Source organism: Artibeus jamaicensis, unplaced genomic scaffold, assembly GCF_021234435.1.
Source record: "Artibeus jamaicensis isolate MK-2021 breed Jamaican fruit bat unplaced genomic scaffold, CSHL_Jam_final scaffold_916, whole genome shotgun sequence".
NCBI lineage: Eukaryota > Metazoa > Chordata > Mammalia > Chiroptera > Phyllostomidae > Artibeus > Artibeus jamaicensis.
Genome location: NW_026522059.1, coordinates 41462636 through 41477664, shown reverse-complemented (window position 1 = coordinate 41477664; position 15029 = coordinate 41462636).

Here is a 15029-nt window from a genome sequence, read left to right as displayed (position 1 = left end):
ATAAACTCCAGATGAGTGTGAAAGGCAAAATAATATACTTTGATAAGAAAATACAGAAGTATATATTCATGACTTTGGTAGTCAAAGGATCAAAAATACAAATGTTAGTGGGGAAAAGTGATAGATTTAACGATATAATTTTAAAACTTCTGTGTAGCTTTAAGCAAACTAAAAGTAAGGCACAAACTTGGAAAATATGTTTACAAAATATAGAATTTCAAAAGTGTTCATTTCTAAAGGGAACCCTGTTGGTGGGAATGCAGACTAGTACAGTCACTGTGGAAAACAGCATGGAGTTTCCTCAAAAAACTAAAAATGTAACTGCCCCACAATACAGCAATCCCACTGCTGGGACTATACCCTAAGGACCCTGAAACACCGATTCAAAAGAACCTATGCATCCCAGTGTTCATAGCAGCATTATTTGCAATAGCCAAGTGCTGGAAACAACCTAAGTGCCCTTCAGTAAATGAGTTGATCGAAAAACTGTGGTACATTACACAATGGAATGCTACGCAGAAGGAAAGAAGGAGCTCCTACCCTTCGTGACAGCGTGGATGGGACTGCAGAGCATTATGCTAAATGATATAAGCCAGGTTGTGAAAGACAAGTACTATATGATGTCACCCATGAGTGGAACCTGATGAACAAAACAAACAAATGAGCAAAGTAGAACCAGAGACGTGGAATAAAGAACAAACTGACAGTGACCAGAGGAGAGGAGGAGGGAGGAGGGTAATGGAGGAAAGAAGAGAAGGGGCAAACAAAGGAATGTGAATAGAGGACTCATGGGCAAGGACAATGGGAGGACTGACTGTGGGAGTTGAGGGTGACTGGGTTGCAGTGAGCAGTGGGGAAAAAGGCGGGACAACTGTAACTGAACAACAATAATGTTCTAAGTGCTCTTTTCTAGGATATGCAAAGAACTAAGAAAACACAACTGTGGGGGCGACTACTTCACGAGTCCCCCCAGTGCCACGGACTCGTGGCCAGTTTCTCAGGGGAGACAAAGGCCAACAGCAGCCAGTTTCTTCGAGGAGAAAAAGGCCCCGAGCACCCTCTTCCATAGCCTTTTATTGGGTTGTAATACACAGGAATATAGGGCAGCAAGGATCAAACAGTAGATAACATTTCAAAGAGGCCTGAGGGCTTCAGTCTGAGTGAGTGTCTGTCAGGAAGAGAGTTGCAGAAACTTTGAGAGACATACTCATTTCCTCTCGGACCTTTATGAATGAAAGCACTCTGAGCAGAGCAGATTTCACAGGTTTATCAGCAAGTCTTTGTGGTGCCAAATTTTCCCCCAGGGCAATCTGTAGGAAGGCAAGGAGCTGCACCTCTCCCGAACAGGTATTCAGACTTAAGAGGATTAGAGCCAAGAAGCACTTCTCCCTGAGGACATGGGGACTCGAGCTTTGTCAGAGCCGGAAGGGGGCAGGGGCAGAATCCATTGCTCTTTGTTGCAGCCCCCCCCCCCCAGTCCTTCCATGAAGGCCTCCCAAGTGATCCAGTCTGGCTTAGGTTGCCCCTGCTGTGAGGAGTCTTACCTTTCATTGACTTCCAACCAAGCTCAGGGGGCAGGGAGAGGAACTGAGGCAGCGTTTGCTACCAGAGACAGGCTTTGTCTCCTGCAGCTGGCATTCCAAAGGTGTCTCTCGCCCTTAGCCACAAGGAGTAGAGGTACAATTCCTAAAATCAGGCAGAACTGATATGGGAAACTTTGAAAAACCCCTGTTTAACCTTTATTTGCCCAGGCCCCAGGCGCTCTAGAGAGAATGATGGGGCTGTCTGGGAGGGCGGGTGGCTGGATAGTGAGGACTGGAACTGGCACTGATAGGAGAAGCCCTGGGAGACCTTTGCTCACCCAAGACCCCAGGCGCCATAGGAGAACGATAAGGCTGTCTGGGAAGAGCAAATAAAGCATATAGCCGGATAGTCACTAGGACTAGGGCTAGCACCCCCGCAGATAGAACCAATTTTCACATTTAGCCTTTGAACTCTGCTTCTGCCCCATAGACAGAACTAATTACCGCATTCTGCTTCTGTATCCTGCTTTGCTACGTAGATAGGAAGACCCCTAATCTATATATTGCCCAAGAATCCTTTGTTCAGGGCTCAGAATTTGGAGACTGACTCCTCTGGGCCCGTGCACGTAAAAGGAATAAACCTCGTACTCCAGAATCCCTCAGTGTCTGGTCGCTTCATTTCCCATAACAGAATGGTCTACAACATACAACAACCCAATATAAAAATGGGAATAGAATATGAAAAGACAAAACAAACCTTCACTGGTCACTGGGAAAATGCACATTAAGGTAATATGTCACATTCATCAGATTGACAAGAGTGCAAGCCTTGATTATAACAAGGGTATAGAAAAATGAGAACTGTCTTGACACTGCTGGTAGAATTGTAAAGTATTACAACCATTTTTATACCCATTAGGCAACTTTTATTAAAGGTTGCCTTACAGAATATGCATATATTCTGTAACCCAGCACCTTCTGGTATATAATAGTATTACCCTAGAGAAATGCTTTCATGTGTGAACAAATTTATGCAGCAATGTTCTTTGCAGAATTTTTTGTCATAGTGAAACACTAAATGCAATGTAAACGACCATCAATAAGAGAATGAATAAATAAGCTGTATAATTAATAGACTATTAGAAAGCCTGGAAATGAAATAATTGGAACTGCTTATCATCAGAGATACAGTCCTATTAATAAGAGATACAGAGGTAAGTTATGTGTGGGGAGAGGATAATGGCAACTGCTTAAACTAGAATCCCTCCACACATCTTCAAAAAATTGTTAGATGCAAAAGTAGCACAAATGAAGTTACACATGATCCATGCCTTTAGCAATATTAGGAAACAGAGGATACAACCAATATCAAATAACTAGAAAATTGATAAGTATCACATTGCAACAAGGATTCCTCCACTGCTGGAAGCCTGGATACTGAGAGTTGGGGAGGCGAGTCTTCAGAGCATCTTTGATAAAGAGAAAAGGAGGGGGAAGATGTAGACAAAGCATGAGAAAAAAAATCAAACCCTGAAAGAAAAAAGTCAAACATTAAAAGCCAAAATACTGGACACAGTCTGGACCTAGGTAGGTTACAGTGCTAATGACGGGAAAGAGGCTTGACAATAGGACCAGAATTGGCAACTTCAGATCAGCATTGCTTCTAAGGAAGAATCAGCTTCGTTGACAAGGGAGTAGTGTCTATTGAAGATATAGCACTGAAGGGAAAAAAAGGATACAAGGGGGGAATTAAGGATTCTGTAAGAGACAACAGTCATGCCAGCCACCCCTCCTCATCCTTGTATATACACCACTAGCACCTCAAAAACATCCCAGGACTTTGCACTTCACTATACTGACAGAATAAAACACTTTTTTCAATGAAGAAGGGGTCCACAAAAGGCCTACTTTGAAAAAAATCAAATCAATACAATACCAAACTATTTCAAGAAGAAAACAGACAGGGTAAATTAAAAACTTTTACCTAATGGAAATGGTTCCTCAATAAAAACAAAACAAAAAGTTCCAAATTAAAATTAAGTATGCTCAAACAAGCATAGGATAAATATGCGTGTATGTATATACCTACCAAATATAGGTCAGAAGTTCAAAACCTAAAAACAGAAATGGACAACAAGAGGAAGGAATGTCACAGATGGTAATGAAATCAGAAAACAACTTGAAGGAAAAGACAAAACAATCTCAGAAATGAAGGTTAGATTACCACTGTCTGTCCCCAACATTCAAGGGGAATGTTGATAAAAATCACTGAACAAGGGAAAGAAACAATCAAGCACGTGAAAATTACGTAAAGAAGTAAAGCAGAAGTAAGAAACTACATAAAGTAAGTGAGCACTTTCTCTTTTTATGTAAAGAGAGAAAATAGGCAAAAAAGATTCAACATACGTCTTATTAGAGTTCTGGAAGAAGAAGAAACAAAAGTACTGAAAGAGGACCAGCGTTTATAGCTGTAGTCCCAGAACTTTGTGTAAATAAGAGAAAATGGTAAACATTGACCCGAAGTTATCAACTTAGTAAAATTATTGGACATTAAGGAAAAATAAAAAATAATTCAGGCCATCAGTAACAAATAATTGACTTAATAAGGTAAGAACACTTCAAGAGCAGTATAAAATGAAGGCAACAATGGAACACCATTTCAAGAAAAATTCAAGTAAATTCTCGGTCGAGTGCTCTATATATCGCCGAGCTCTACTTCAAGTACGACAGCTACAGAAACACGGTTTTTTGAACATGGTGTACCTGAGGGAATACTGTTCCCACATGCCCTTCCTGGAAAACCAACTAGAAAATTAACTTCATCTAAACAAGCAATGACTGGGAAATTTTATCGGAATAGCTGACAGTGAGCATTTAATATATTTAATGGTAGAGCTAAGACTAAAATAAGGGTAGGGACATGGGTCAAAGAATAAGTATAAACATCATATGCTCTGCTAAGTAGAAAGAATACACATTTAAAAATGAGAGAAACATGGAGAAAGTAAAGGAAAAATAAAAGATCACTGATCATTGACTGTGTATAAGTAACAGGTGAGAGTCAAAGGTGCCATTGAGAAACTGAACAACCAGATAGAAAAACTGAAGAGAAAAGAAAGGGCATGAAGAAGGTATAGATATCTACATCTGTACACATAGAGATTAGATAGATAAATAGATATAGAGATATATCTTAGCTCAAACAGATACTACTGTAGAAAGGAGAAATCAGTAAGACTGGTGAAGGAAATTGAGAAATATAAAGTACATGATTTCATGGTGCCATGGCATGTGATCGGGAAAGTTTGAATGAAATGCTCCGTTGTCTTGCAGAGTTTTGCAATTCACGTTCCAGCAGAGGGGAAGAGCCTGCCACAGACATGGCAGTGGTCCTCCTCTTCAAAACCATTGCCAGATTTTGAACTTGCAGTGGGTAAGAACTAAGTCTGATAACTACAGCAGGAATAAAATGCAAGGCTCTAAGAAAATAAGAGAATGTCCAGGATATCAATCAAAAGCCCATGTGAACCAGAGGTGAATTGATTCTAATTAAATCTGCATCCCAACTCAAGACCTGGTTGAATTGACTAGGTGTAGTCAATTCACTATGACAAAAGACAGGAAGAACTATCTCCGATGAAAGATATTACCCCAAACTTCCAAGTTAAATATAATGTTCAAAGTACAGTAAAATACTAAAAATATGTAACAGTAATTTAAAAAGAAAAATAAAATGGAAGAGCCATAGATGATTCTGATATTGCAGCTAGAAGACAAGGCTTTTATTTTCCATAAAATATGATTATTTAAGTAAAGTAGAAAACAAAGATGGGCAAAATGGATGAGGATTTTTCAGCAAATAATTGGAATCTATAAAATATTTGAATTCTAATGTGCCTTGAGAATAATGTCTTCTTATTTTGTTTAACAATTTTAACTGCAAGACATTACACCATAAGAGGATCCCATTTTACTAACTTGTTCCTAAAACTAAGCACTATCAATTAGCTAACAAAAAGCAGCTAAACAAAAGCTTTAGTAACCTTAGCGAAGTATTCTGCAGAACAAAAATCAAAAGCATGCCCCTAGAGTAAAACAAATTGAATTTTTTTTTAAATCAGGGAGAAATCAAAAGACAAGTCACCATTGGAATCTGGAGAAAGAAACACAGACCACTAGAACCAACCCACAAAACAAAACTGATACCTTCTCCTTCCTACCATATGGGTATTTAAAGGTGATCTATTTATGGATCACTTAAAATGATCATGCTCATTACTAATAACTTGTTTTCTATAAGTAATTCTAATATGATAGTATGATCACCTCTGACTGGGCCTAAGATATATTTTCCCACCTTCAAAAAAACACCTCTTTATTCCCCTCTGTGTATAAACCTATTAGTTAGCTGGACATTCGGACTCTAATTTTACACCAATTATTGTCCTAAAAATTTTTATATCTGAGTCTCTCAAGCCAATGTTCTACTTAAGGGTCAGGCCAGGGTTTTCAAAACTGGCCACTTTTATTCTTCATTGCCTGAAAGAAACCCACCAGCAACAATATTTGACTCCACATGCTTGCGGGCCAGCTGTTGTTGGAAGCATCGCCAGCTATCTTTAAATGGTATAACATATAAATCTCTGGTCATCATCTGCTTGCAGATCACTCATGGCTTAACTAGCAAAAGGGTGTCTAGCTGCACCCTAGGATTCACCTAGCATCCTCGACTGCCCTGTTTAGACATTTACTTCTCCTTTCTGCCCATGTTCTTCATAAGCCTTAACACCCAGGATAGTAGTGATGGTATGGCAAGGAGTACTTGAGCATTAGTCCTTGGATAGGAATGGGAAGTGGCAAAAGCACTGTCATTACCACTGCTCTGGTCTCACTCTGTAGTTGGAAGAGAGTTGGAGGGTCTTAGATGACTCATCTCTTCAAAGGGAGAGACCCCACTTAGAACTCAGGAGGCCATGGAGGAAGAGGAGGAGATAACTGAATAAAGGTAGGATAACTGAGCAAATGTGGCAAACATCCAGAAGTTCAATCAAGTCATTCTTTAGACATCTGTTTTCATTTAGTGAAACTAGTAAGTTTAGTGAAACAGGACATTTATTTCTGGGGATAGGCAGTGGCCTACTAATCTCAAAAGAAAGGGCCCATCTCTTGTATCTTCCCAGGCAGGGCTCTATTCACTAAAAACGGGGCCCAAAGGCTTTGGAAAACCACAACCAGGAGGAATAACTCCAGCATTCCTTAGCTAAACCTTGTTCTAGCTAGCTATCCTTGGTTCACAGGAGGGTGGAGAGAAGCTCATAGAAGCAAACCTCAAGGGTTTTCTCTCCTGGCCCTGCTGGGAAGGTGAAGTAAACCATCCTAGCACTTAGTAAAATGAGAGCAAAGGAAGTGGCTGGAATTTGACTAGAGTCTACTCTGTCCTGCCTGTGGAGGTGTATCAGAATGCCTGAAGCGAAGCATTCCCTCCCAGAAGTCGGGAAGAGGCATTTCTCTGAAAGTCCTTCACTTATTATGTCATTCCCTAAGTGGTAGAAAACTAATGTGGCTTGCCCAGAATCCAGTGGGAATATATGTAAAAGAACAAAATGATTTAAAGTATTTGAAAAATGAAAAACAACATTTTAGTTTGAAGTTGTATAATATTTAATACAAATTAAAATAGATAAAAATAAGGATTAATACAAGCTAAACTGCCCCCAACCTTTTAATAAAGCATAAGAGTAGAATTAAAACAAAAAGTAATGTAGAACCCCTGGCTGGTATAGCTCAGTGGATTGAGCGCGGGCTTGTCAACCAGACAATCAGGGTTCGATTCCCAGTCAGGGCACATGCCTGGGTTGCAGGCTGGTTCCCTGCAGGCCAGTTCCCAGCAGGGGATGCACGAAAGGCAACCATACATTGATGTTTCTCTCCCTCTCTCCTTCCCTTCCCCTCTAAAGATAAATAAATAAAAAAAATTAAAAAAAAACTGAAGCGATACCTAATTAAAAAAAAAAAGTAATGTAGAGTTATCAATTCATCTCACCCTATTTCCATAATTTTTAAGGAGGGTGAGTTCCAGAAGGAGCCTTTTGTTTTGCTGAGGCAGGGGGGTGGTTATCCTCCTGCCTTGCATATATTCCCCCTGCCATTGAGAGACACCCCAAAGAAACCTTGAATTGGGATATAGCGAGGGAAGAGAGAAGGAAAAGAAAGGAGGGGAAGGTGGAATGAAATTGGACAAAAGACAAAGACTGTTAAAAGTTACACTGGAGTTTTGCTCAGTGGTCTGCAATTTATCCCTCTTTCCATTTCTACATGAAAGCTATACTAGAAGTCTACACTATGTATTAATGTTTTATTGTGTATATATGTGTATATGTATATAGATACATGTATATTACATGTGTGTTTCAGATGTGAAATATACCTCAACACAGTAACAGAGTTAGGGCAGACTCAGCTAAAGGTGGCCCTGTAACATACCTATGTGTGTCTATATAAAACATTCCTGTAGCAAAGGGCTGAAAAAAGCTGAGGTTAAATGGTAGCTCACAACCTTTTCTAGAAATCGTTTGTTGATTCCAGACACCTACCTAATTGTCAGAGAATATTTGGATGGCTTCTATCAAAGACGAAAACTGGACAAGGAAAGAGGTGGATGTTATTTCAGCTGTTGCAATATGGAAAGTACCCCAGATCTGAGCATCAGAGTTTCTCAAGAGGGTGGTTTTGCCTTAGACTCTCGTGGGGAGGAATGAGCATGCAATGCAGCACACTAGGAACTCTGAGTAGGGGTTGTTTTGCAAGCAGGAGATGTCTCAATCAGATATCTGAACAGGAAGTGTTGTGCTCTGCAGTTGGCAAGTTTCATAAAGGCAAAAATTTCTAATCTTAGCTAATCAATCATGACAAACAGTTTTAATCTTACCTAATCAATGATGAGGTAAAGAGTGGGAAATTGGAGGGTCTGTGCCTGGTTCTCCCAGCAAGTTTGAGCAAAAGAGAAAGTTCGACATTGGTCTTTTCCAACAAACATAGTTTGTCTTAGAATGATCTTTGAGATTGGAGTAACTTATGTGGAATTTTGATGATGGCCCCTCAAAAGAGCCCACAGAGTCAGTATTTCTTGTTGCTGCTGTTCTTGGAGAAGCAGCTGAACCACTTGCTGTATTCTGACGGTGGTCTGGACTGAGAAGAGTTCCGGAGACAAGCCATTCAATCAGGGGGATGCATTCGAGATCAAGCAGCAGAATGATCATTAGAGGCTGTAACAAGGAATAAAACCTTGACTTCAGGCCATACAGCAAACAGTGTAGTGGAGTCCAGGAAATTAGTAGAGAAAAGGTCCTTCCATAATGGAGTTAGGACTACAGCGGCAACAGGGTGAAGGTTTTTGTTAGCAACTTGGTGTCCCTGTTTATATGCAGAGGTCATAGAAATCTGGGGGAACAAGTGTCCAGAAGTTGCCTCCAAACACAGCACACATCCCCACTCTGGGCTTCAAGATAAGATTGCCAGTAAATTAAGGAACACTTCATGTTGAGCCTTTTGAAGTTCTTGGGTAAGAATGTTCTTCTTTATTGGATCGTTTACAGCAGCAGTGTTCAACATTTTTCACCTCAGGGTGTTACCATAGACAGTCATCCAGAGCAGGGGTCAGATCTAAAGGTAGCCCCGGACTCTACCCGGCTTCCTGGAATGTGTGGGCCTGTGTCCAGCATTGGGAAGTGGGCTGAGGGCTGCGGCATCTCCAGGCTTCCTTAATGCTGGTCATTCAGGCCCTCTGCCCACAGACCCAGATTCCACAGAGCACTTGACAGTCTCCCCCATTGGACAGGATGGTGAGGGGGAAGTTCTTACTTCCCCCTCTAGGGCCAAAGGCTAGAAATGAATGGGCAAGGCCCACATACAACCCAAAAGCTGGCAAGGTAATTAGATAGGAAAAAAGCCCTCCCCTCCTTATCCCTGTAAGAACCACAGACTTGAGCCAGAAGGGCTGATGGTCTCTGAGAGGGGAGTCCACCTTTTCTCCCACATGGGCACCTAAATGAACCATTTTCCTTTTGCACCAGTACATGCCTCACGAGTTTGACTTTCGCTGGCATAGGCAGCCAGACCCATGCATTTGATTTCAATGGCACATATAAACTAATTCTTAAAGTTCTGCAGCACACCAAAAAATGTATTTTTTGCTGATTTGGCCAAAAACATAAATATAATTTTGATTCATTTATGGCTATTGTGTTGGTTGTTGTCTGGTTTCACTTGACAAACTCAGGGGAAAGAGGTCAGGGCCCCTGACTAAACAGTCAGGTGTTGCATGTTTTAAAAATTCTTGCAGCACAGTGGTCGAAAATCGCTGGTTTACAGTAAGAGTTTTAACTCATTCTCGAGTAGCCCATACCTCAGGTGCGACAGGCAAAAAGGTGGCTCAGATGTGATCAGATGTGGCAATGAAGTCCTTAAAATCCCCCCAAGCCCTCAGCTTCCCTTTAATGGTGCTGTTAGATCCAGAATGCAGTAACATCAGATGGGTGTAGGTCTCCAGGAGTTCAGAGGACAGTTACTAGTGGACTGTCAGGACAAACGATAGGCATTGAAGAGGTCAGAGAGGAATTTAAATAGTTTAAGAAGCTGGTGGGACGACATGTCCAGTAAGAACTGACAAGATGGTAAGGTCACCTGAGTCTGTCCAGTGTGCTAGGAGCTATCAGTAGGCTCAGCTTTGACAAGTGAAAAACGCAGTTGTCATCTGAGGCAACTGAGAAGAGGGAGTAATTCTTCACCAGAGGGTTGTCTTCTCTACCACACAGAAGCTGAGAAGAGGGTGAGGCTGTAAGGGGGGGTCCTGATTAGGACTTTTCCGTCTGTAAAACTTTAGTCCCCTCAGATGGCAGCATCCCATAGTGGAGTTACTTAATATAACTAAGAATTCGTTTTCTCTGGGAAAACGATGAACAGTTATACAATTGTCACCAGTCTATATGGAACCTGGAACCTACAAAAATCCCTGTGAAATCGCCAGAGAAATAAACATGATTTCTTATAAAAGTGCTCCAGATTGGATTTGGATAATTATTTAGCTGATATAAAATACAGGAAAATTCCCTAGCACCGTGTGGGAAATAAAGCAAACTGTGCAGGTTTTAAGGATGGGAAGAAAAATTTAAGAGTGTTGAGCTGAATGGAAAGAGTAAACAAAAGCAGTAATTTTGTAACATTGTAAGAACTGCATCGTGACAGATGGGTACTAGACTTATTGGATATGATCGATTGCTTTGTAAGCTATATAATGTCTAATCACTTTGTTGTACACATGAAACTAATATATAATATTATATGTCGACTGCTATTGAAAACTAAATTTAAAAAATCATTTAGCCCTGGCCAGCATGGCTCAGCTGGTTGGAGCACCGTCCTGTGACCGAAGGGCTGTGGTTTGATTCCCAGTGAGGACAGATGCCTGGGTTTCGGGTTTGACCCCGTCTGGGTGCACAGGATCGCATTTGGGAGGCAACAAACTGACGCTTCTCTCTCGCATCAGTGTTTCTCTCTCTCCCTTCCTCTCTGGCTAAAAGCAATGAAATAATGTCCTCAGGTGAGGATCAGAAATAACAATAGTAATCATTTAAAAAACCTTTAAAGCAACAGTTTGAAGAAAGATTTTAAGATTGAGTAATCCAAAAAAAAAAAAAGATTGAGTAATCTGTTCCACAAAAGCCATCCAAAGGTTTTGGGGAGGTCTATGTAGGCAAAATGAGGAATAGGCAAGAAGGAAATAAGGGCAAAAAATCAGCGAAATTTAAAGCCAACCGAAAAATGAAGTTCGGTTGGTTAAAATCCTTAAGACTGAGAAATGAAGTTTGAGACAAAAATGAAGCTACTAGGTTCACTGTAAGATAGTTAACATTTAGGATGAGAGAGAAAACAAAGGGAGGTCAACTCCGAAGGCTTGTAAGGAGGCGGCTGAGGTCAGCCCAACTTCCCCTAACAAAATTCCATTTAGCGCAGGCCCTGTGGCTGTTGCCTAGCCTTGCTATGAGAAACATCCCACCCGTGGGTCTGTGTGCTGTGAGCACAGAGCCTGTCCTTGATGCTGGCTGGCTGTGTACTGATTATACAAAGATGAAAAAGATGGTGTCTGCATTTGAGAGCACTTTTCAGCAGGGAGACTAGGCTGGCAGGTACATAGCACTCAATTCAGTGTCATAAAGGCTGACCTTCATAGAGAGGACCCCAGGAGTGGGAGCAAATAATTTTCACTGGGAGGGTCAGATACTGTTTTACAGAAGCGACATAGTAATGATACTTTGAAGATGAACAAATAAAGCAGCAAAGGGCCTGGAGCAGAGACAACTGTAAGAGCAAATGTTCAAAGTACAAACTTCACACATTTCTCATGTCTTGCCCCTCACTTCTCCTTGCTACTGATTCTGAGGTTTCTTGTGTGGAAGAGGCAATATTTTTCTAAGTGGCGAAATGTTGGTGTCCCTAGAGTGTGGGTGGGGTTAGGAGTTCTCCATGCGAGGATGGAAAAACAGGTCGGGCCCGATTGTGAAAGGCCTCGGTGACAACGAGCAGTTCATCCTGCACACAAGGCTGTTCTCTCGAAGTTCCGGGAATAAAATCTTGCAGATAGATGACTATGCAGCAGCAACAGAGGTATGGACAGGTAGGAACAATGAGAACAATGAGAAACTGGTCGTGTGTTGAGGAGGCTACAGCAGCAGGTAGGATGAGAGATGAGTAGCCTTAGAAATGGGTCAGGACTAGGCATTTCCATGCAGGACTGGCAGAATCTGGTGGCCATCAATCCCCATGGCTGTGGAATTGGGTGTATTGGGAAGAAGAAGGTGTTGGTGTTGTGGAGCATATGGACTTCACAGCCTGGCCTGTCGGGTTTGGTCTGACCCTGGCATTTACTAGCTCTGTGACTCTGAGCAAAGAATGAACATTTCTTGAGTTCAGTCCTCTTTTTTTTTTTTCTTTTTTTAAAAGATTTTATTTATTTATCTTTAGAGGGGAAGGGAAGGAGAGAAGGAGAGAAATATCAGTGTATGGTTGCTTCTCGTGTGTCCCCTGCTGGGAACTGGCCTGCAACCCAGGCATGTGCCCTGACTGGAAATCGAACTGCGATCGTGTGATTCTCAGGCCCGCGTTCAATCCACTGAGCTACACCAGCCAGGGCTAATGAGTTCAGTCCTCTTATGTAAAAATAGACATAATGCTACCTCCTTTATTTCCACAAAGATTGTATGACAATGTATTGAATTTAATACAGTGTCTGGCACAGAACCAGAAATCTATATATTTGAGTATCCTTCAGCTGGCATTCAGGACCTCCTGTATTTTGTTCCACATGGGTCTTTCTGGGCAAGAGGCCCAAACTCCTGTCCCCACACCTTCTCTTAAAAAATACAGGACTCAACGCTACCATAGGTAGTTAGCTAATTGTTAATAAGAAAGAGAGCAAAGAGAATTGCACATTGACCTTAATAAACTGGGGAGCATAAGCCTGTTTGCTAGCCAGGAAGCTGCAGCTTCACACCCTGTGAGGGATTTCAACATTTCTCCACTGGGAGGATTAACACTCCCTTCTCTGCTTTGGTACCAAATATAGAGGCCTATCAGTCTAACTAGGAGTAGACCCATCATAAGGCCACAAAATCTTGGGAAGTTCATTGGTTATTTTGACAAAGCTCCTGGGTATAACCCCAGGAGAACAAAGAAGCTCTCTCTCTCTCTCTCTCTCTCTCTCTCTCTCTCTGTCAGTGATCTGCACACCCCATCTGTCCGTGTGTTCTCTCTCTCTTCTGGGAACACGCACAACCACGTGGGTGTAGCAGCCTGTGGGCCTGCAGCAGACACACAGGCTCCAAAGGACCAGGCTGCAATATGAAACAGAAACCCTGGACACTGGCCTTTGTGTTTGCCTCCTGAGGACACTTGGACTTCTTCCATGGCATGATGGATGGAGATGGGATACAGGGGCAGATTTCTACCTAAATAAACCTCGCCACACCACAATCTGCAATGCATAGGTCTTTGGAAGGCTTTCCTTGTGAACCTGTGGAAAAGCCCGATTTCCATTGGCAACAAGCTTACTATCTCTCAGATATGACCTTTTATTCCTCACCTCTAAGTCTTTGTTCATGCTATTTCTTTTCTTGGACTATCCTTCCTCTCCTCAGTTCTCATGGCTCTCTGGGGAAGTCAGTTCTCTTTAAAGGCTCTGCTTTAAAGGGTACTTCCTTTAAGGACACTTCCTCCTTTTTCTCGGGTGGAAATGATCTTTCCTTCCATTACCCACCCAAAACACTTTATTGGAACCATCCTAATGCACTTGACACTATATGCATATTACCTGCCCATTTTGCATATTGTGAACAGAGATTGCCAAGGTGGAGTCATTTATGTCCAAGGAACTGCCATGGGGCTTGGAAACCATGAAGTTTGTCTTGCATTCCAAACAGCGTGTTTTTCCATGAGCTTTTTGCACTTTTCAGCTGTGCCCACACTTTATCTCCTCCTCAATGTGGTAACCAGATCTTCTGTTTCTTACTTTGGAAAGTGCAACGCATTATGCCAACGAGCATCCTTCACTTGTGTATGGGGGTAAGCCGGTCCCTGTTAACTCAGCCAGAATCCTTTCTTTACACAAAGAGGGCAGCAGTGCAGCCCCAGCTGTTAGAAGCCCCGCCTTTCTTTGTTTTCCCTGGACCACGATTTAGGTTGCTGCCTCAGTCGTGCCCTGCATTGCAATCCCTCCTTTGCTCAAATAAATGCTTTTTATTCTTTACGACAGCCCAAGTATATTTAACATTGAAATATCTTTTTTCTCTCTTCAAAGTAGCATCTGGTTAATTTTGCTAGTCACTACAGTACTTATTTCAATGAACAGTGATATCAAAAGTAGATATCAACTGATATTTAAAATCAGACTAATCTAATTGACTTGGGTAGAAAGGAGCAGTTAATGGAGTGCTCAGCGTGGGGCTTGCGGGGGCCCATCTGAGTCCTTGCCAACCAGAGAAGTGGGGGTGGTAGCCCTGCTTGTATCCAGTCATTTCTAGTTCCGTCTCTGTAACTCCTGGTTCCTCCAGGTTAATAAATATAGCAAAGCGCAGCATGTATGTTTCAGTAAAGAGTGTTTCAGACAACACCATCTTACCAGTTCCCTCAGTTTTTGGTGTTTTTGTATGTTTGACTTGTTTTGTGGCTTAATTTAGGTGAGTGACAAAGATATTTGCTCTCGAACTTGAGTGTAAGAAAAAATATATAGTTGGACAAGTAAAACCATAATGTAGGCTAAGGGGCAAATTGTCTCAAAATCAAATTATCTGATTAAGTGGCACATTCTGGCTTTTGTCACTAGAAGCTTTAACTTAGTAAGTATGCATGGCTTGGTTTTATAAAATTAGCTTGTGGTCCCGATAAGCACAGCAAAAGACATTGGAGGAAGGAGGAGTTGAACAAAGCTGTTGGAGAAACCAGCCTGCAAATGAG